Source organism: Uloborus diversus, chromosome 8 (assembly GCF_026930045.1).
Source record: "Uloborus diversus isolate 005 chromosome 8, Udiv.v.3.1, whole genome shotgun sequence".
NCBI classification, from domain to species: Eukaryota; Metazoa; Arthropoda; class Arachnida; order Araneae; family Uloboridae; genus Uloborus; species Uloborus diversus.
In genome coordinates this window covers 160282260-160305161 of record NC_072738.1, presented here as the reverse complement: position 1 = coordinate 160305161, position 22902 = coordinate 160282260, and positions in this window count along the sequence as shown.

The window sequence follows — 22902 nt, the reverse complement described above, 5'->3', positions numbered from 1 at the left end:
TTTTCCACTTTTTTGTCGTTTTGAACCACTGTGCGACGTTATTCTTTTTGTCAAACGATCGAATAAAGTTTCAACCATTTTCATTTTGAATGTTGCCATTTCGTCTATTTGACGACAAAAAAGTAATGTTTCTAGTACACGTTCCGAACAATTTCCGTAACAAAGGATTTTTCAAGTTTCTTCACAAATATTTAATTTACTTAAAAATCGCCCGTCAAGGTATGATGGGTGGAAATTGCTTCTACATTTGAACGAAGCCATGGCCTGTTTGATGATATTTTGATGGTTAAAATTGTAACCCTAACCCCAGTGGATTAACCCTAAACTCCAGTAGGTAGCGTTCACTGTTGACCCTTTTTTCGTTTCTTCATTCCCCTGAAATGACACAGTCTTACCAGTAAAAGTTAAGTGACCGGATCGAGTTCAGCCTTGTCACGATAAAGTCTTTCCCCGCATGTTAAACATTACCGAAACATATTATCAAATTATCATGCCATGGCGCGAGTTTCATTGTTGAAACTCGCGGGTTACTCGATCATTGGCTATTATATTGAGGATGCTCTTACGTAATTTTAACGCAATGTGTTCAGTCGCTGCCATTTCCTCATAATTTTGGGCATTGTAAACAGTACAAAGCCTAATGATCTAAACTACGAAGGGTTTTTTTTTTATACTCCTTCGGCTTTACCCCCCCCCCCCCTTCTCTACATACATCACACGAGCGTGCAGACACACAAAATCATCGTGTTTGAAATAGGATGGCATTGCACTTTACGAAATAGAATTTTGGGGGCTCTAATTTTCTTTTACAAACATTAGTGTACGTAAATTACACCCCATTAGCTAGGGCTAAAGCAGAAATACGTGAAATACACCGCCAGCTCAGTCATTTCCAGCCGAGGACTGCTGTTTCGCACTCTTGGCTTCCTTAAGAGGTTTTCCATCTCCAGCTCAGTCACTTTCCTATGCCGGGCTGATGAGTGCTAATAAGCACGAAACTGCAGTCCTCGGCTGGAAATGACTGAGCTGGCGGTGTATTTCACGTATTAGTATACGTATCGAAAAAAAAAGCACAACAGGGTGTCAATTAGAATAAAAAAAGCTTTTGCAAAAACATAATGACAATGCATTTTTTTCATAAAAATAAAATGTTGATATAATATCTTCACTAGCATAGCCAGTGAGGTAAAAATCTGTGGAGTTTACATTAGAATACCATGTTCCAAATCTATTCGAAATGAAAACAAACCTTTAAAATCGGGTCCGAGTTGCAAAGTTTCCTCTACTTTTTGCAGAAAGAGATTGGTTGCGTCTCTGCGTTGCCCATTTTCTTCGAGCACGAGGAAATGCGTGTGGTAAGGGTTGAGATTGTATCTGTTTTCTGCGGGGAAATTTCCTGAATTCTTCAAATGCAGTTGATCTTTCTAAATGAACAAATTTTGAAATTTTGTGTTTGAACATATCCGGGGAAAAAATCACAATTGTTTGTTTAAAAACAGAAACATGTCTGGAACACACTTAATTTAACTCAGATAACGTATGAAATGACTACTTTCTGTGTTACATTTTATTATTTCACTAGTGGTACCCGCACGGCTTTGCCCGTAATAGAGAAATTAAAAGATCTTTTGGTTCGCCTGTATATTTACAAATAATGTATGGTGAATCTTCTCGCCAATTGGCTTGTGCCCATGTTACGGTTCCACGTTATGATAATTTCGCAATTTACTCGTCCATCTTATGATAATTTTGTTCTTAAAATTGGAATAGAAAAAGAACCACATCGAATTTTTGAAAACTCGCTTCGATGTGCACATTCCCATGCTACAAACTAACTTTGTGCTAAATCGGTCGAACGGTCTAGGCGCTTTGCGCTTCATAAAGATCCTACAGACATCCAGACATCCTCCGGACATCCAGACAGAGAGACTTTCAGCTTTATTATTAGTAAAGATTTATTTGAGCTGAAACTACTGTTTGCTTTTTTGGAATTATTTTACCTTCTATACATACATAGGATGATAATCAATTGAGAAAAAAAAAAAAAAAACAGAAAAAAATCCAAAAGCTATGGGGGAGGGGGGGGAGTCCCTGGATCCCTCCCTTGTTTGCGCCACTACGACTCTGGTTTTGCACCAAGAAAGAAGTGATAAAACTGTAAGACAAACTCTTAGAAATATTTTTTTAATATTTTTGTGGATAATGTCCCCATGAGTCTCAGAACTTATTACAACTGCACATGAGTTGGAACTTTTCACCTTTTTAGCCTCTTAGAATCTTAGAAGAATGTTACTCGTTAGTTGCACTGCTCCCATCCCCTCCAAATAAAGATGATGGCTATGAAACAGTCAAAAACCGAAACCAATAAAGGGCATCACTTCAAAAAGGGGGAGGGTAAGTGGGAGAAAAGGTGGTCAAATTGGATTGAGGGGGTCCTTTCATATGAGAATCAGAAGGAATGATGTCAGAAGCAATTTAAGGGCAGGGGGGGAGGTCACTGCGCAGTGTCATTAACTTATTATTAGTCTCATAGTTTTATCAGCGATTGAATTCTGACGATGTTTTGAAACAACAGGGATTTTGACCGGGTGTCATTTTACCCATCGAGTGAATTAGACGGTTTCATGACAAAAAAAATTAATTTCTTGATTAATTAATTGAAAAATTAAAAAAAATATCAGTATTCAGTAGCAAAACAATATTTTTGTTTGCCTCCACGTGGTAGCTGAGATGATGCAATTCTGCCATTTTTAACCCTCGACACACAAAGGAATGGCTTTATAAGTTTCACATGTCTGTGTATCTGTATGTCTGAGTATCTGTCTGTGGCACTCTAGTGCCTAAACGGATGGACGATTTGGAAGAAATGAAAATTGTTCGAAAGGAGAGTTGATCGAGAGAGTTCTGAGCCATTCCATTCAGATCAGGCAGGGTCTGTCAGTTGACCATCACCGATTTTTTTGAAAAAATTACAGTAGTTACAACTAAGGGACATATGAAATATCCCAAAAGGATTTTGCAAGAAAAAATTTTTTTCTTCAGTTACAGCCTATTAAAATTCTGCACAAAATCCGCCATTTTGGAAAAAAACGGCAAAACACTCCATTTCAAATGGACATTAATTCAAAAGTATTTAACCTATTTGAATAATTCTTTTTTCTAAAAATAAATAAATACCCATATATCCTCTAGACATCGTTTTTGAAAATTTAGTTAGGTTTTTTGATAAAGAAAAAAAATCATTTTTGTCGCGAAAAAACTGCATTTTTACCGATTTTATGATTTTTTTTTCTCCATGAAAAAAAAGTTTTTTTTACTAAACGGAGATGGCAGTCTAAAGCCCTTATATGATAGTTTCATAACATATTTTATTATAATCCTTGGATGCATACAGCCTCGGAAATAAAATTTGAAATTTTGAAAATTTTCAAAAATTATCGATTTTTGTAGTGATTTTACTCAAAAAAACCCATTTTTTAAAAATCTAAAAATTGGCTCATTTGAACCCCATATAATGCTTAACAAGTGGGTAGACACCGCATCCCGTATTTTTTCCCATAAAATGTTTTATGATTTTTTGAAAGTGACCTTATCGCCCATGGCATGCATGTAAAATAAAAATTTCTAATAATTTCAGTCACTGAAAATCTGATGAAATTAATGCCTAATAGCTACAATAATGGTGCACTTTATCAGCAACAAATAAAATTTTACTGACTTTTAATAATGTAGCAGTATCAAACCGCTTCTGATGAGCCAGTCAATTCGTCTTTTTGTACTTCGTTATATGAATATATTTTTCTGCTGATCAGCGCCTAATTGTTATGGGAGCTGAGATCCCATACTTCCTAATTTGTTTCACTCAAATTTTTGTATTTTTGACCGAATTCAGGCCACTTAAGCATTAAAATAAGTTCTGAAGACTATAGGGATCCTGACCTTCTTTTGTTAGAAATTGGATCCCTGGCTATAATAGCTACCTTTGGTGAGATCTGTTTGGTTACCTCAACTTACAACCATGTTCAATTAATTATTTCTCTCATAAAACAGTGGGCTTTTTAAATTCTTAAACTACAAGTGAGTTTTGCGGTATGAATTTAGTATACATATTCTTACGTATAAAAGTAATCATACTAGGTAGGATCCAAAAATTATGTGACAACATTCGCCAATGTCAACCAAAGCACGAAATTAAAATTAATCGTTTTAAATGCATTGTATTGTTCTTCCCTTTGATGGTTTCCCCTGTCGCGTAATTGAGTTGAAGAGAAAGAAAATTGAAAGAGAAAAAATATGATTCGTTGCTGCATATGAAAGTAACGGTGAATGCATAGCTTTGGAGACAAAATAAATTAATATTTATAAAAAAAAATATAGATTTTTACTGTTACTGAAAAAGTACATCATTATCGTAGCTATTAGTCATTAATATAATCACCAAAGGCTCTTCTATCTAAAGGCTACACACAGAGTCTTACAAAAAGACGAATTGACTAGGTCATCAACAGCGGTTTGTTACTGATATATTATTAAAAGTTAGTAAGATTTTAGTTGTTCCTGATAAAGCGCACCTTTATTGTAGTTATTAGGCATTAATATAACCAGTATTTCAGTTACTGAAATTATTAGACATTTTTATTTTACATGCATGCCATGGGCGATAAGGTCACTTTCAAAAAATCATAAAACATTTTATGGGAAAAAATACGGGATGCGGTGTCTACCCACTTGTTAAGCATTATATGGAGTTCAAATGAGCCAATTTTTAGATTTTTAAAAAATGGGTTTTTTGAGTAAAATCACTTCAAAAATCGCTAATTTTTTAAAATTTTCAAAATTTCAAATTTTATTTCCGGGGCTGTATGCATCCAAGGATTATAATAAAATATGTTATGAAACTATCATATAAGGGCTTTAGACTGCCATCTCCGTTTAGTAAAAAAAACTTTTTTTCCATGGAGAAAAAAAATCATAAAATCGATAAAAATGCAGTTTTTTCGCGACAAAAATGAATTTTTTTCTTTATCAAAAAACCTAACTAAACTTTCAAAAACGATATCTATGGGATATATGGGTCCTTATTTATCTTTAGAAAAAAGAATTATTCAAATAGGTTAAATACTTTTGAAATAATGTCCATTTGAAATGGAGTGTTTTGCCGGTTTTTTCCAAAATGGCGGATTTTGTGCAGAATTTTAATCGGCTGTAACTGAAGAAAAAAAAAAATTTTCTTGCAAAATCCTTTTGGGATATTTCATATGTCCCTTAGTTGTAACTACTGTATTTTTTTCAAAAAAATCGGTGATGGTCATATGACACTTTTCATACCTGCCTGCCTGATTTGAAATGGAATGACTCTTCTTAGCTAGGTTGCGTCTTCGGATCACATTAACTAACGAAGATATTAATTAAAATTTTCATGATTTCTGCAGTGAAAATATATTTAAAATTTTAAAATTTAGTATCAAAATAAAGAGTTTTTTTTTCTGCGTCTGATAGAATGTGTTTGGAACTTCCATGATATATAGAATTCGATTTATAACCCTTTTATAGCGGATTTCAAACACGACTAAGCCTTTATTCAGCGATTAGTAACCGAATTCACTGTTGACCGACAAGGAAATTAAATATCAACGGGACCTCTGGCCCTCAAACTATGAAGGACTGCGTGCCAGGCACCTTGCCTTCAGAAGACAACACAATGGGTGGTGGTGCCATCTATGGACAGTTCGAGAATTTAGAACCAGGCCAGGAGCCGAATAACTTTCTGGTCTGGCGCCCCCAGAGGTATCGTTTCACTTGGAGGATATTGTGACCACGAGCAAATTTAACGTCGCCCAGTCACCATTAATGACGACGGTTTACCTTCGACCAGCGAGGATCGAACCCGAGACCCTCCGGCCCCAAGTTCAATACCTTACCGATCAGGCCACCACGGCCCCACACAAGGAAATTAAACTCAATGATTTAAAATTTTTATCTGTTGCCAGTTTCTTTTTTGTTAACAAATAAAATACTTGTAATTGATGTTTAATAGTATACGGCTCCTAAAAGGATGTTCAATTTTCCCTCTTGATTCAACGTTTGCGACCCAGTCGGGGTCTTTTTTAATTTTTAAATTTATTTACTTGTAAAACACTTACTTTCTCACGAAACGCTTTACAATACGTCAATATCGACTCCCGCATCACCCCAATAAGCGGCGTTTTTGTAGGAATGGTCGGAGAGTGCTTCGCGCAAAGCTGAATCCGTTTCCAGTAGAAATCTTCCAAGAAAGCATCGGCAATGACTTTGTCGATGCCAATATTCAATCCTGATGTTATGACCCACATGGAAGTTGAATTGGATGCCTGTGAATAAAGATCATTAAGTACAGTAAAATACACTCTGTCGCAAAAAAATATATGCACCTAGAAGAATTAGAGCCACAATCATGAAATTTCGGCACAAATGCAGTGTGGTAACCGATATGCAAATGATTAAAACTTCAGCGCCAATGAAACAAGGATAAGCGCGCTATGAGTATGTGAGTTTCACAGGTGGGTGAGTTTAAAAGCGTGAGCTCTTGTGCCGTAGGGCTATTCAATCGAATCTGTTGACTTCGGTAGATTGTATTGTGACTTAAGATTCCTCTAAGACGTAACCGGCGGCAGTACGAACAGCTGACGGAGTTTGATAGGGGCCATATAATAGGCCTCAGCGAAGTAGGTTGTTTAAACAGGAGTATCGGCTGCCACCTCGGTCGGAGTGATACGGCAGTTGCTCGGTGTTGGCTACAGTGGGTCACGGGAGGGGGAGAGTACCGTCGCGGAGGGTCAGGGCGTGTCAGGAACACAAATGAAAGCGAGGATCGCGCAATCAGAAGAGCGGCCACATCGGCAATGACAACGTCGCTAGCATCGATTCAACGCCACTTACCTCCTTCCAGGCATCCGGTGGTATCAAGGGAAACCATTAGGAGATGACTGGCCGAAGTTGGCTTAAGGAACCGACGTCGATTAAGACGCTTGCCACTGACCCAGGCAGTGTCGACTGGATTTTTGCCGACCTCGGGCAGCTTGGAGTAACAGACTGGAGGCGTGTGATCTTCAGCGATGAATCCCGATTCAGTCTCAGCGTTGATGATCACCGTACACGTGTGTGGAGGCGCACCGGCCAGCGCTCCGATCCGGCATTTGTTGTCGAGCGGCATACAGCCATTTCATAAGGTGTGACAGTGTGGGGAGCGATTTCTTGGGACACACGATCACCTCTAGTTGATCTGCAAGGCACTTTGATAGCTCGCAGATACGTGGACAGCATTTTAACGCCGATTGTTCTACTCTTGCTATCAAGTCACCCAGGTGCCATTTATCAGCAGGACAATGCTCGTCCACATACTGCCTTGACTCTCGCAACATTGTTTTCAGGGATATGACATACTCCCATGGCCTGCCAGGTCGCCAGACCTTTCGAATATAGAGCATGTCTAAGACGTGCTGGAAATGCAACTGCAAGCCATCTCATTATACAGGGGTATTAACGACGCGGTTGCAAAGATTATGGTATGATCTTCCGCAGGGGTTAATAAGTGACCTAATTGATTCGATGCCACGTCGTGTTTTGGCTTGTATATCTGCCAGAGGTGGCTTTACTATACTGATTTGTAACCTTTTGCATGCTGTAACTGCTTAATAAAATTATCTTTTATTCTGAATTTTTAATCCTCTTTTTATCTCCTTATACACTACATGCCTGCCAAGTTTCGTGAGTGTAGCTCAATTTCTTCTGGGTGCATATATTTTTTTTTGCGACAGAGCGTATCATACAAAAGCCTCTAAAGCTATGTCAAGTAGAACGAAACACTGGAGCTCAAATGTTCAAACGAAGAATAATTGTAGTTGAAAAGCAAAAATGTTTATTAAAATAGGAATCACTTATTTTGTTTCGGCATTTTCATTATCTACGTTTGGCATTTTTACAATTTATTTAAGTACTTCCATTTAACTAATTCATTTATTATTTATTATTCGTAACACGCGCGTACCCGCACGGCTCTGCCCGTAGTAGAAAATTTAAAGGTCATTTGGTTCGCCTGTATGTTTACAAATTATGGATGATGGATCTCGCCAATTTGTTACGGTAATTTGCTCGACCATGTTTCGGTTCCACGTTTTGGTAATTAGGTAATTTACTCGTTCACGTTATGATAATTTGCTCGCTAAAATATTCTTAAAATTGGAATCGAAAAAGAACGAAATCGAATTTTCGAAAAAAACGCTTCGAGGTGCACACTCCCATGCTTCAAACTAATTCTGTGCGTGTTTCGTGAAAATCGGCTGAACGGTTTAGGCTCTATGCGCGTCAAAGAGAGGCATCCAGACAGAGATCCAGATATCCACACAAACTTTGATCTTTATTATTAGTAAAGATTTCAAAAATTGACTAATTAATGAATTTATTTCCTTCATAAAACTATTTATTTGTTCATTTATCTATGTACGCATTGTTCTTCCCTATTTTGACTTTTCATTCATTTTCGTAATACAGGGTGGCTATAATTAAACGACCCTAACTTAAAGTTGTCTAGCGGCGAAATTATTGCTCATATATGAATGAAATTTCGTATAGAACATAATAAAGGAATGGGAATTTGTTTGCAATAAAAAAATATATCGACTGGCGCTACAACACGATTCGACTTAGTGGAAACTATGGAGGTTTGACCCATAGGGAGATTTGACCCATGGGGATTTTTTCCATGAAAAGGATATTTACAACAACGATTCGACTTAGTGGAAACAATGGAGGTTTGACCTATAGGGAGACTTGACCCATGGGGATTTTTTTCCATGAAAAGGATATTTAGGCAAAATTTTAGTCATATTATTGAGTGACCAGTCACACAACAGTATTTTGCAAGGGCAAGCCATTTCAGAATTATCAGTGGTTTTCAAGAAATTCAGGTGTTGAATGATACTGCACCATTCAAGTAAATTTTGAAGATTTTAGAATTTTTTAGATTTTTACCTCCAGTTTTGAACGAAATTTGTCACTTTTCTAGTTATATTAGAAAGTCGTCCGTCAAGGTATGACGGGTGAAAATTGCTCCTACTCCTCTACATTTGAACGAAGCAATTACCTGTTTGGTGATATTTTGATGGTTGAAATTTTAACCCTAACACCAGTGGATTAACCCTAAACTCCAGTAGATAGCGTTAATTGTTTTCGTTTCTTCATTCCCCCTGAAATGACGCAGTCTTATCAGTAAAACAGTTAAGTTACCGGATTGAGTTCAGCCTTGTCACGATAAAGCCTTTCCGCAATTTTCCCCTGTCATACCTTGACGGCGATTTTCTAGTGTCTAAAACAATTGGATATGTTTATTTATAAAAAAAAAAATCCGTATGCAATTTGCATACCCTAATCTACAACGCGAAATTTCGACTTACGCGAGGGGTCTTGGACGGCATCCCTCGCGTAAGTCGAGACTCGACAATATACAGGGTGTTCCGTTTTAACCTGCAAGACCTTTATTTTCGCAACCGTTAGTCCAAGATGTATACTTCCAACTGCAAAAATGTTTAAAATCCGATGCAGAGTTAAGATATTGAAAGTTCGAAGCAAAAAAAAAAAAAAAAACCAGAGTCCAAAAATACAAAATTAAACTTTTTATACGGACCCTAGGTCCCCTAACTAACATTTAGAGAAATAATCTCCATTGAAAACTATTACTAACACAAAATACTGGACATTTGTGCGACCAAAACTCAAGGAGATATTCCAGTTCGAATTTTAAAGGGACCATGCAGAAGATGAGATTGGAACTTATCGCCCTGTCAGGAGAATGACGTCGTCAAAGTAAGAAAAACAAGGAATTTATATATTCAGTAAATTACCGCCCATTAGCCAGGGCTAAAGCAAAAATTCGTGAAATACACCGCCAGCTCAGTCAATTCCAGCCGAGGACTGCAGTTTCGTTCACGAAACAGCAGTCCTCGGCTGGAAATGACTGAACTGGCGGTGTATTTCAAGGAATTTATATTTTTCATTGCTATTCAAAAAATAACTGCAAATGTTATGCCGTGATACGCAAAACCATGCTACAAAACTTCGAATAATTTGAAAAAATCACACTCTATGCACACATGTAATTCTAAACACTAAACACTTGTTAACTACTATATTTTCCCCAAAAAGGTGTTATTGACGGCGAGTGAAAAGTGGTGTAAGTCACAAAACGCTGCGTTTCATATCTCGGTGAATATTGGTCGGACTAATTTCAAACTTTTTGTGTTGAAATTATTTTTCAATGGAGATTGTTTTCCTGAGTATAAGTTAGGGGACCTGGGGCCCGTATAAAAAGTTAAATTTTGTATTTATTGACTCATTTTTATTTTTACTTCAAATTTTCAATATCTTAACCCTGCATCTGATTTTGAACATATTTGCCGTTAAAAGTATAAATCTAAGACTAACGGTTGCGAAAATAAAGGTTTTGCATGTTAAAATGAAACACCCTGTATATTTGCTATACATGTAGGGGAAATAAGCCCAAAGCGGGTACGCAAACTCTGAGAGTAACAATTTTTTTTTTTTTTTTTTTTTTCACATTAGACACTTTTTTGGCATTTATAGTTTTCAGTATTTATCATTATACAGGTTTTTACGAACAAATTCAGGCAAATACTTGTTTTTAATATAAAATTCATCAATAACCCTTCCGAAAACCCGTTTCGCCCGGGGGTTTGTTTAATCATGGACATTCTGCACATCGTTTCATCAGCTTTAAGTCACTTCGTCCAAAACTCCTGTTTTGATGTACTGTTCAATTTAAGCTTCAAATCGCCATCAAAAATTAACCGCAGCACTGGTTTTTGAAAAATTCTCATTAATAAATGACATATTTACCTTCACCAACCCTTGAACAAACTCTTTTTGTTGCTTGCGATCTGTCCACCTTAGCTTCGCATGATCCGAAATCACGATTAAAATAATTTTTGGTAGTTCAAGATTCCATTCTTCTGCCATCATTTTCAAAACATCTTCGCACTGCGCATCGTAAGGCACGTAAGCATAAGGAATTTCCTTGGGAATAAATTAACATAATTATTAGCTTAAAGTTAGGTCACAATATACAGAATTCAAAGGAAAAACTCATGAACTATTTTCTTTTCTCGCCAGCTAAGTGTAGTGCTGTTGCATGGAACAATTATATTCCCGAAATAGCAAAGTATTTATTAAGGGAAAGTGGGGTAAAACTGACTGTATTAAACATTAAAATAACATTTCTCGCTTTATGATGTGAATTAAAATTTTGGAACTTATAAACACCACTTCTTTAAACTGTTAGGGTTTTTTGAGCAAACCACGATTGCTTATTGTTCTCACTTGACTGTTTTGATGTGCTATCATTTTATTTTCCCGCCAGCACCCTCTGCAGCATTACCGTCGACCAGCTCCTCACGATGCTGCTCCTATAGTGAAAAACCGTCTCCCAGGTTGCGTCAATATGCTACACACACGCGCATACATACACAACTACACACACACACACACATACATACACCTACACACAAACACATACACACACTCAAACACATACATACACACACACGCATACATTCAGACACTTACACGTACATACAGACACCTACACATACACACACTCATCACACTCATGTCTGCACACAGACACAAACACATATGCCTGCACACACATACACATTCCCCACCACACACAAACACTCATACACACAACTACCCACACACTCATACCTGCACACAGATACAAACACACATGCCTACACATACACATACCCCCTATACACAAACACACATAACCCCACACACACATAAACACACATGCCTACATACACACACATACACACACGCACTCGTGATTGCGAAAAACATAATTTGAATTCAAGAGGTCAAAATTCAAATTTTTTTTTTTTTTTTTGAATAGAAGTTAGGTTATCTCCTTTTGAAATACGAAAAATATGCCATCAAAAACAAAATGCGTGTTTCGTCATCTTTACTCCACCCATGGGGTAAAAATACTATGGCAGGTGTGGAAGATGAAGAACAGAGAGAAAAATGATGCTTCAAAAATACGTAAAAACAATTTAAATTGGTTGGACCAGTATGTTCTTGCGTCCCGAACCCTAAACAAAATGTTGGGAACATGTTGTGTCTTCCTATAGTTCTCAAATTGGAAATTCGAATTTCCTTGATCGTGTGGTTTCCTGGTAAGATTCCATTTTATTGCGTTTGGTAAGTTTTAATGGAGAGATTTTAATGTTGAACCCTTGGTTTAGAACATTATTTTACAAGTTAACCGTTATTTCTTTTTTATATACTTGGCTGATAATTTTACATTTTGTTTTCTGTGAGGAGCAAACTTTCAAACCATGTTTTCTCCTTCGGATACAGTTTTTCAGGAAACACAAAAAACTAATAAATTAAAAAATAACTTGTTTTAGACCCCAATTATCATTTTTTTAGTTGTATTACTGGTTACTAGTAAGATTTGTAGGTGTACTTTACCTAATAAACTTAAAATGAATTAGAAAAATGCATTTGAAATTTGGAGAAATCATGTTTTGACCGAACTCAAAGGAGGAAACATGTTTTGAATGTTTTCAATGTGGATAAAACACTTTTTTGAATGAAAAAGACAGTAACTCATTATATCGTTACGATTACATTTTTTAATGGAATAAAACTAATTAATGACATAATAAAACTGATTATGTTATAAAATAAAGCTAGAAATTTATAAGTGAAAAAAAAATTGTCCTGCATATTGTAGGAAATCTTTCAATTCTTAAACCGATATCCTCATCCAAACAATCGCACACTACTTCCTCCGTTTCATCGTTGCGTGCAGGTAAATTATAAATAATGTCTTTGTACCAATTAAAATCAGGTTGATTTTGCCACTCTTCGCCATACATTAAGTTTAAAAAGTTTGTCTACGTCTCTTTTCTTTTCAACTGATATTCCATGGCTAAGAGGAAGAGATTGTAAGACAACACTTTTCACAATGTGCATCTATTATTTCTTCCATCCCTAAATTAATAATAAAAATTTAGGTGAAATCACACCGCTCTTAAATAAACAAACAAACCCCCCCCCCCCCCCAACATAGCACCAAGCAAACAATAACATAACCTCTGAAACACTAGACACATTGGGAAATAACTGGGTCACGTGATCAGTAAGAACACCTCTGATTGGTTGACTGGAGGAATCACTGTTTGACTGGAAACTGGCTCTGGAGGAAACACTTTTTGAACGAAACCTGAATTTTATAAATAGTTTTATAATGGGAAAAAATATGTTTTGGTTGAAAGCAATAGCATATTTTTGTACCATTTAATGTTGAGTTCAAAGAAAAATCACTAACTCATTTTTTTTCATTTTTGGAGAAAACACGGTTTGAATGTTTGCTCTTCGTTTATATACTTGACAGATGATTTTCGATTTGTAATTCTATTTTGTGTACTTGACTGGTAATTTTAAACTTGAGCGTATTTTTCGCGAAGTCACTTATTCACTCCTAATACCAATTTCTCACTTTTTCCGAACTATTTAATTATTTTTTGTAAAAAATACTGGCAACTCTGCATTTTGATTTATTTTCCTTTCATCTTCCGATTCTTACAATTTTTTTAGTTAAAAAAAATCATCAAACTAAAGGGGTAAAATAAGTTTAATATTATGTTAACATCTCGTGAAAAATTAACCCCATTTACATTGGGTTTAAGATGTCCAAAAGATGTCCATTGTCGTATGATTATGCGGCATGTAAAAGATCCCTTGGGTATTCGTTTGGCTTAGAATATCCCTCGGCTAAATTAAATTCCTCGTGCAATTTCGCATCAAAAGAGAGCCCAGGTGCCTCCATCTGGTGGAAACTGGGTGTCTAAATTATCCGTGCCATTGATATCCGAGGTTTAATGGTGGCACATGAAAGACTGGATGCCGTATCAGGGGATCGCATTAGGTCTGCTAAAGGCTTAATAGCGTTAGAAACGCAGCCCCCATTAGGAAAAAAAAACATTGGGTTTTAAAAAAGCGAGCGATTCGATTCAATTATCTCTCACCTCCGGACGGAGAAATCACAAGGTGAGGCCACCCAAGACAGCCATCACCCCTTATCTTTGACCGTGTCATGCCCACTTGGAGGTCACCACACTAACCGATAACGATTATCAGTGAAGAAGGACGCGGCGAATCCCCTGCTAATCAGGGCAGGTCCAAGTGAGGGTACTCAAGTATTGGGTCTGTCCAATGCATTCTTCTTTGCGGCGAGGCCCTTTACGAGCGCGCACTACCCGATCAGTCCATCATACGGACGAGATTTCCTCGAACCACTCGGTATCCTCCCGGGATTCGAACCCGGGACCAGCTGCGCAAGAGCCATCGGCTCTACCCACCACACGCTGATTGGACACAGCAAGCAGTTTTTAATTTATATATAAAGTTAACAATTGAAAAAGCATGTGCATGCAGCTGAATGACAACAATACTAAAACATTTTCATTGTTACATTTTAAGTAATACGTTGTCTTTAATTTTAGTTTTTTTTGCTAGACAACGCGATAGATGGCGCCACCGGCTATCGTCGTTCCCTCTTCTCTCTCTCTCTCTGTGTTAGAATCTACATGGAGTTACTTGAGTTTTCTTCACATTTCGTGCAAATGGCAGCAAGCAGTTTGTTTTTTAACTAAAACAGTATAACTTTTTGTTGCTACCCCGAATTATAGGGCTATATATTGTTGCTACCCCCCTCCAACATTTTTCATTAAATTTGGCTTATTGTTGAATTAGCCACAAATTTTTCTGCGTACTTTTTGGTAGTTTTAATTTTTTCCATTAGTTTGTTAAAATAGTCTTTTCCCCCCTTTTTTTGTAAAATGAAATGCGTAATTTGTACTGTTTACTACACTGGTGGACAATTGCTAAGGACGGGTGGCAATAGCAACTAGGAACCACAAAATGGAAGGAAAGGAAATATGAAAATTAGCATAAGTGTATGCGGTAAGAGGTGTTGTGCGTATTCAGATTTTAGATTCGCTACGTTGCTCGTCAGGTGATAGCGCTGATAAGCAATATAAAGGATTTGGCGCGTGACGACCATTGTTGTTCAAAAGGCAGAGTTTGACGGAAAAGAATCCATTGACGTACTTAATTTTTTCGGTATGTCTTCCCGACATCTCTTAGATGATTTTGCTGGTGGCCGTGTTGTTGGGAAGATTGAAGAAGGGGTAAAAGTATATGTTGTGTGTGTGTATTACCAGTGTGTTCAACGTTAGCCGCATGGTTGTTTCGAAGGTTTGGAAATCATTTCAAACAAATGGAATGTGTAGCAAATATCACGGGGGAGGTCGTGTACTCAGTACGGACGTCAGCAGAAGATTGCTACATAGTGCTAGCAACAAAAAGGACCGGCGCAACACAGCTACTGAGGTAGCAAAGCAGTTCCCTGCTGCTACTAGCAAGCAAATATCCCAAAAAACTGTATAGCCAGACGCTCGTAAACAGTAGGACTACACGCTCGACAACTTGATTTGTGCACCCTATGATCTACAAGTCAACGTTTCGCAGGTGATGTCGTCAGCATCACAGTTGGAGAGAAGTCGACTGTGCTTGTGTACTATTCTCAGATGACAGCAGGTTCAGTCTGTCGTCCAATTGTAGACGACAACTGATCTGGCGTGAGAGTGGTACTAAATACAGGCCGGAAAACATAAAATAAAATGCCATATATCCTACTAGTGGTGTCATGATGTGGACTGGGATCATGATCAATGGCCGTACGTCGTTCATTGCCCTGCCGAAAAGACTATGGCTGGCCGACGATACATTGATGTTGGTCTTCTACCTCATGTTTATATGTTCCGTGGTGCTGTGGGTGATAAATTCGTTTTCAGAGATGACAACGCAACATGTCATCGAACAGCCGCTGTCCAGAAGTGTCTAGAAAGCGAGAATATTCAACTCATTGGATGGCCTGCACTTTCTCTAGATCTGATATCGATTGAAAATGTTTGAAATGCTTTGGGGAACAGTCTTGCTGGTCGACAACACTCTCCACTAAACAAAGACACTCTCACCCATGACTGACAGAGAAATGTTATAAATTACCCCAACAGCCGCTGAATATTGTTGTGCAAAGAAGCAAATGACGTTAGGAAGTTTGCATTGCTCTCCATAGACCATATCCCACACTGGCATCTTACGCCGGAACGCATGGGGACGGTAATTACATTTTTTCATTTTTACGTATTCAGCACAAAATGACCAAAACAGAGGCGTAACTTGGCCACGTGAAGTGGGGGGGAGGGGGCAAACTTTTTTTTCAAGGGAAATTTATTTGTTTCATATTCTGCCATCCAACTAAAATAATGAAAAAAATTTATTTTTTTTTAAAATTAATTAATAAATTTAAGAAACCATAATAACTTTTAATGCAATGTATGTTATTCAGTTTAAACAGAACCGAGCTACAGAGACTAATGCGCACATACATCCGGAAAAGTTTCAAAAAGTGAAACCTCTCTCCCAAAATATATGCTGACCCTCTTTTGTTGTTGTGTCTACAGTTTACACGACCAATGGCACCAAATAGTTGTGCTTACGTTTTGTAATCCTAAACTACAGATTTCTTTTTCTAAGTTGCTTTGGTTTTAATTCGCGAATAATTCCTAGACTCAAGCTCAAGAAATGATTTTTCTTTCTTCCGAAGATGTTTTCCAGGATTCCAGGAATGAAGAATCTGTACAGTGTACACACCCTGATATCAGTGACCTAACGCCCCGAACCAAAGTGGTATTCTATTTCAGTGACACAACCAAAAAAAAGTTTTTAAGGGGGGAGGGAGGCACATCGAGAAAGAAAAGAAAAATTTAGATCTGATAGAAAAGCGAGGGGGTGTCCGGGGATTCTCCCCCTTAAAAATTTTGAAACTTGTAGCTTTAAAATGCAATTTTAGACTTTCTTCGTTGATGTTAGAGGAACAAACGGTACAGGAGTCTCAGCGGAATTTCGATAAATTGAAACTTTAAAAACGTGATTATAGGCCACATTTATCCGCGTTAGGGTAACGGGTGGAGCTCAAGAGATTCCCAATCGATTTTTTTTTTTTTTTTTTTTTTTTTTTTTTTGTATAAGTTGAATTCAATTCCTCCTCCATCCTGCTTTCGACACTGAAGTTTCGCAACGCAAAGAAAACGCAATTTTAGACAAACGTTGAACATTTTACGGGAAGGAGGTTCTGAAGCTCTTCCCTGGTAATGTTTTCAAAATTATGATGCAAAAAACTAAAGCAATGTTTTATATTCAGGGGCTATTCCACTTAAAATTTTTGTAAGTGTAGTTTAAAAAATCTAATTGCTTATGATGTAGGAGGAAGACGATATAGGGACCCTTGCCCGAATATTTTCTGAAATTCAAGTCTTAAACGCGATTGTATTTTGTAATATTAAGGCCAGTAATTTTTCGAAATTTAAGCTCCAAAAACGCAACTTTAAGCGATTTTCGATGTTGTTCAGTTATTGGGGTATTTCCCCTGGAAAATTCGCGAAATTGAAGACCTAAAAATGAAATTTAAGATGCCCCATAATGATTCCGGTGTGTGAGGGGGGAAGAGGGGGGACTCCGGCGGAGCAGTATTTTGAACACTTTCTTATTTTCAGACGAACTAGAAAAAAAAATAGAAGAAATAGGACGGAGGGGGGAGGGAGATAGCTGATCAATTAGCTGTTACTTTTGAATATTCTTAATTCAAAGATTTATTTTTAAAAGAAATTAAGATCTTGCCCTAATATTACTATTAATTTCTAATAATCACTTTGTTTTCTAATGACGTCTTCTTTTCTTCTCATCAATAATGAAGGTTTTGAAAAACCTTCAACTCAGCATTCTGGGGGAGACTGTGGGCCCCCTTTCTTTTTGCGCCACTGTTCTTTTTTGACCCGTCTATTACATGGTTGGCTGTTCATTCGTGTCAGCGCCAGTTAAAGGATTAAAAGGAAATTTTGCATTAAGAAAAACTTCGGAAATACAAAATGTCCTCTCTTTTTCGAAAACACTCATTTTTTTGGGCATCTAATCCTCGTTTACTCCTTAAATTTAGAAAAATGGGATTACATGCCTATATATATATATTGTGGGGGGGGAGAGGTTCATCATCACTTTGGTGTCAGTTACACGGGCCTCTTCTGGGTTTCAGATTGCACTGCTGTGTTGCAGTTTAAAAACAGATAAACTATAGGTGTACATTACTAATTGGTGGTTGAAGACAAGGATACAACTTTCGCATATAATTCACTAGCAGTACCCGCACGGCGATGCCCGTGCTAAGAAGTTAAAGGAAGTCCGTTAAACAAAAAAAAAATCCTCTCCCCCCGCCCCCCTTCTGATGTTAACTGATCATTTTTCTTCAACTAAAATGCGTAGAAACCTTTTCAAAAGACCTATTAAAGTCTCTCTGGAAATTAAACTATTCGCCAAAACACATAAAAAGATTAACGGTAGCTTTAAAACTCAAAATAATCCTTCAACTACATAGTTCATCGTTTAATGCGCCAAGCAACCACGCTACCGTAACCCTGCCTTTTAGCGAGGTGAAGCGGTTTTTTCCCCTGCAATTTAAAGTGTTTCGCCAAATAAACTATGCTATAATAAAAATATGTTATAAAGAACAATCACAATTGAATAATACGACAAATTATTTACTTAGATAAGTCACTATTTTCAATTATAAGAACAAAAAACAAACGTTGAAGAAATAAGGAAAACAAAACCCAATAGAAAAATCCTACAAAAACAAATTATGTACCTGAACATCGAAAAAAAACAAATGCATTCAAAATTTATTCTCTGATCACAACAGCGTAGCATGGATTTGGTTCCTCGTAGCTACCGACACTCCCGGCCAGCTCCCTCTCGAAGAGTAAACTTACCCCACCAACTATTAGGAATTCATAGAACTAAACTTACCCCGCCATCTGTTTGACAAACAATTTTAAAAAATCCTTTGCTTAAAAACTAGGAGGGCAAAATAAACCCTCCCACTCATCATAACTCTGCCCATGGCTCAAAAAAAGTAGAGGGGCACTTTCTCCCCTATGACCCCCCCCCCCCCCCCCGTAGTTTACAGCAATGGACTAAAGTGTCCTTTGAAGACTTTAGAACGCTTTCTGGATTTCAGAGCACAGTAAATTATCGTCATTGTAATGTCCTAGTGTTTTGGCATTAGTTTATTTAACTTGGCATCGAATTACCCTTACTTTTTTGCGCGTTACATAGCCAATTGTAATCCGTCCTTAGCAATTGTCCACAAGTGTATTTGATTTCAATAAAAAAAATGCACCAAGCCTTTAGCTCAAAGTTCCGTGACTTAATGGCTTTTTTAATAATTAACTTTACTGATTATTTCAAATTTTAATGGAAATTTTCATTGTTTTTAAGGACTAATTTATTTATTTAGTAGAATTTTTACATTTTCATGAAACTTTTCGAATAGCTGCGTTACCAAGAATCATGAAACGTAACGAAAGTATTGCCCATAAAAGAATAATCATTATTTATTCTTTTAGTGCATTAAGTGTTCTTTAAACATTTTTGAAAGCATATTTTTGCAGGGTTTAAGCTATGCAATTGTTCTATGTTTGATTTTTGTTCATAAATTGCGGTTACAAAAGTTTCAATCTAAATTTACTAAACAGAAATCTCACCTGTTTATCAAGAAAAATTTTCCCGCTGAAAAGTATCCGAAACTCTGTCTTTTGCCTTGTCACGCATATTCATAAAATTAAATGCACATTCGATTATAAATTATGTTTAGAAACAGTATGATGATCATATTTGCAATTTTGACTAAAATACCTTGTGAACTATTAACTCATATTCAAAACTTAGATTGTAAAATTCCAAATTACAAGAAAAAAAAAATACTCATCTTTTAAAATTAATGCCTCAAATTGAATATTTCAAATCTAAAACTTCATTTTAAAAAAATACAAACAGAAGCTGTGTTGCCATTTGATTTTAATTAGCTTTAAAACAGTCTTTTTTGCTGTAAATAACCATTGTCAAAACCGGGGGAGCACTATTGCTTGAGAAAAGTGTAACACATTTTTCTTGTATGTAAGATGGCCTCACTAGATTGCTCTGCTATTTACATAAGCGCCATCTGGAGGGACCATAGATGTGGCAATCGTATCATGTGCATGTGAGTTAAGAAGGAGTTTCAAGTTAACAGAAATCTCAGAACTCAGACAGCGTGTTTCTGATGGAAAAGAGATTATTTGGCTGAAGCAAAAAGGAAAATTTTAACAGAAATGAGAAGTGGTACAACTATACTACGGCATAAGGTACACTCCTGTTTGTGAAAAATTGCAACACCATGAAGGAAGCATCATAGTTGAATGAAATTTAATATACAGTTCAGTGGTAATGGTACAAATAAATGATTACATTTTCAAACCAAACAAACAATAAAAAGAGATACAAATGAGTATTTTGTGTTGCCACCACGCGCCGCAATAAGAGCTGCTACACGACTCGGCGTGGAGTGAAACAAAGTTTGAATATTTGCCAGCGGAAGAGTATTCCATATTGTTTGTATGCGCAACCAAAGTTCATCTGTCGAAGCAACAGGACGAGGATCACGAGCTAGAAGCCGCCCAACGAAATCCCACACATGTCCATATCGGTGACATATCCGGGGAATACGCAGGCCAAGGAAGAAGCTGTACCTGCTGCGAATCAAGGTAGGATATGGCAGTTCTGGGGACATGTGGACGGGCATTATCCTGCTAAAATACAGCCCCTGGCAATCCTTGCAGGAAAGGAATAGCTTGGGGCTGTAAAACTTCGTTTATGTATCGGCTAATGTTCAAATTGCCCACAATTCGTAGCAATTGTGATCGTCCATGATATGCTATGGCACCCGAGACCATAACTTCGGCTGTTCGTCCACTGTGGCGTTCGATAATGCACTCTGGAATGTGCCGTCGCCTGACACGAATTCGGCCATCATGGTGCCACAAATCGAAGCAGGATTCGTCAGAAAAGACGACCTGCTGCCAATCAGCACGCCAGTTCCTATGCACATTGGCCCATTGTAGCCGCAGGCGGCAATGGTTTTGCGTGAGAGGAATCCTGTATAAAGGAATCCTTACGGTTACGCGCAGCCCACACTGCAGCAGACGTCTCCGAATTGATGAAGCACACAATGAAACACCTGTAGCTGTTGACCACTGTGCTGCCAATTGTCTAGAAGAAGCTGTGCGGTCCGTCAGTGCCATACGCACTAGGTGTCTGTCACCGCGAGCTGACGTCGCATTTCGGGGTTCACTCCCGGATTTCCGAGCTGTCCGACCCTCGCCCGTTCACTGCTTCCAAACACGAATGATTGTGCTGCTGTCACGCTGCACACAAGTGGCTACTGCACTATAAGACAATCCAGCTTCACGAAGACCGACGATTCCGCCCCGTTCAAAGTCCGAAATTTGCTCAGATTTCGCTTTCTTTCGTCGAGGAGGCATAGTAAAGATTCAGTTAACGTTTACTCTAGCATATAACCACCGATAATCATACACGCCTAGCTACAGCCGTCTATTTATATTCGGTTCGATCCGCCGTTCAGAGGGCGCTACTCAGCATACGCATGCGCTACCGGTCTGCAATTCTAATCATTTGCATATCATGCCCTACTTTACATTTCCTGCAATTTTCAGCTCACTCGCGTATTTCCTTCGTGGTGTTGCAATTTTCACAAACAGGAGTATATTAAATAGTGCTCTAAATAAGAACTTAACAGACTCTTAGCTGATGTAGAACTGCTTTGAGATGCCTTGAGAGGTTTTGAAAACACATGTTAGCACAAGGAACGCAGAATCACTAGTGTTGCTTCTTGAACAGAGCAATGGAACTGCTTGGTACACATTACTGAGTGCTTGGGGATGTTCTCTAGCGGATTCTGTCAAAATATGTTTAAAAATTGCTTCCTGAAGTTTGACAGAGAACGTTGTGTCTTTTTCTCAATTTGGGCCAAAAAAGGACAATAGGGCTAAAGTAGTCACAGCGCTTACGGTTATTGAAAATTCATAATTTAACGGAAGCATGCAACTTAAGTAAAACCGTGCGTGGCCTCAACGAACCCCTGGGGCTTTGCAGGTTTATATTCAAAAAATACTAAACAGCAACATATTTCTTATATGTACGGTTCTCTTGCCGAACATGCTCCACGGTTGTCCAAAAAAGATATAAAAATTCATTGTTAACCGACTTCAAAAAGGAGGCGGTTATCAATTCATACCGTATGTATGTTTTTTTTTTTTTGTTTGTCCACTCATAGCGTCTCACCTAGTGAACCGATTTTGATGATTCTTTTTTTAATGGATAGGGGATGGCTCAACTTAGGTCCCATTACTTTGTTTGACCATATTTGTTCTTTAGAAAAAAAGTTATGGGAAAAAAACAGTAAATTTTATGCAATTTCCCTATTAAATGTTTTTGTAGCGAAGTTCGCACTTTTCATCCGTGGATAACGGTGGCTCAGTGGTAGAATTCTCGCCTCCCACACGAGCGACCCGGGTTCAAATCCTGACTAGGACGAAGTGAATTTTACTAAAATTTACTAAAATTTCGTTTCTACTGTTTCCCGTATTTTCTCGAATCTTCTATTAATTTCTGTATCTTTCCAAGTCTGGAAAGTTCCAGCACTTTCTCAAGTTGTATATAAGGAGATGTAACGTTCATTCGTGGTTCTGAATAAAGATCTCGAGTTGAGACTAACGAGTATTCGCTTCATTTTGCTTTCACATTGTCTTCGCTATCTTCATCTCCGCGACAATAGGAAACTCATTTTTATAAAAGTTTGGTGCCATATAACAGTAACATTAA